This window comes from Penaeus monodon, chromosome 22 (assembly GCF_015228065.2).
Source record: "Penaeus monodon isolate SGIC_2016 chromosome 22, NSTDA_Pmon_1, whole genome shotgun sequence".
In the NCBI taxonomy this organism is placed as follows: Eukaryota; Metazoa; Arthropoda; class Malacostraca; order Decapoda; family Penaeidae; genus Penaeus; species Penaeus monodon.
Genome location: NC_051407.1, coordinates 19477414 through 19477628, shown reverse-complemented (window position 1 = coordinate 19477628; position 215 = coordinate 19477414).

Sequence of the window (215 nt, the reverse complement as noted above, 5' to 3'; positions counted from 1 at the left end):
AGGCTGCTTCAGAGGTGTTAATTGCTCGTCTGACAGTTTAGCTCCGTGTTTGTCGATCATATGCAAGTTCCTGATGGTCTGGAGGAATATTACACTGCCTGAAAATTCATTTCAGTCGGTCTTTGAAACGGTTCTTTTGCCCCGACTTGTCGTACACCATCTAGAAGTTTTCCATACAGAACCTGGCTGAACAAAAACTGTTTATCTATCTATGA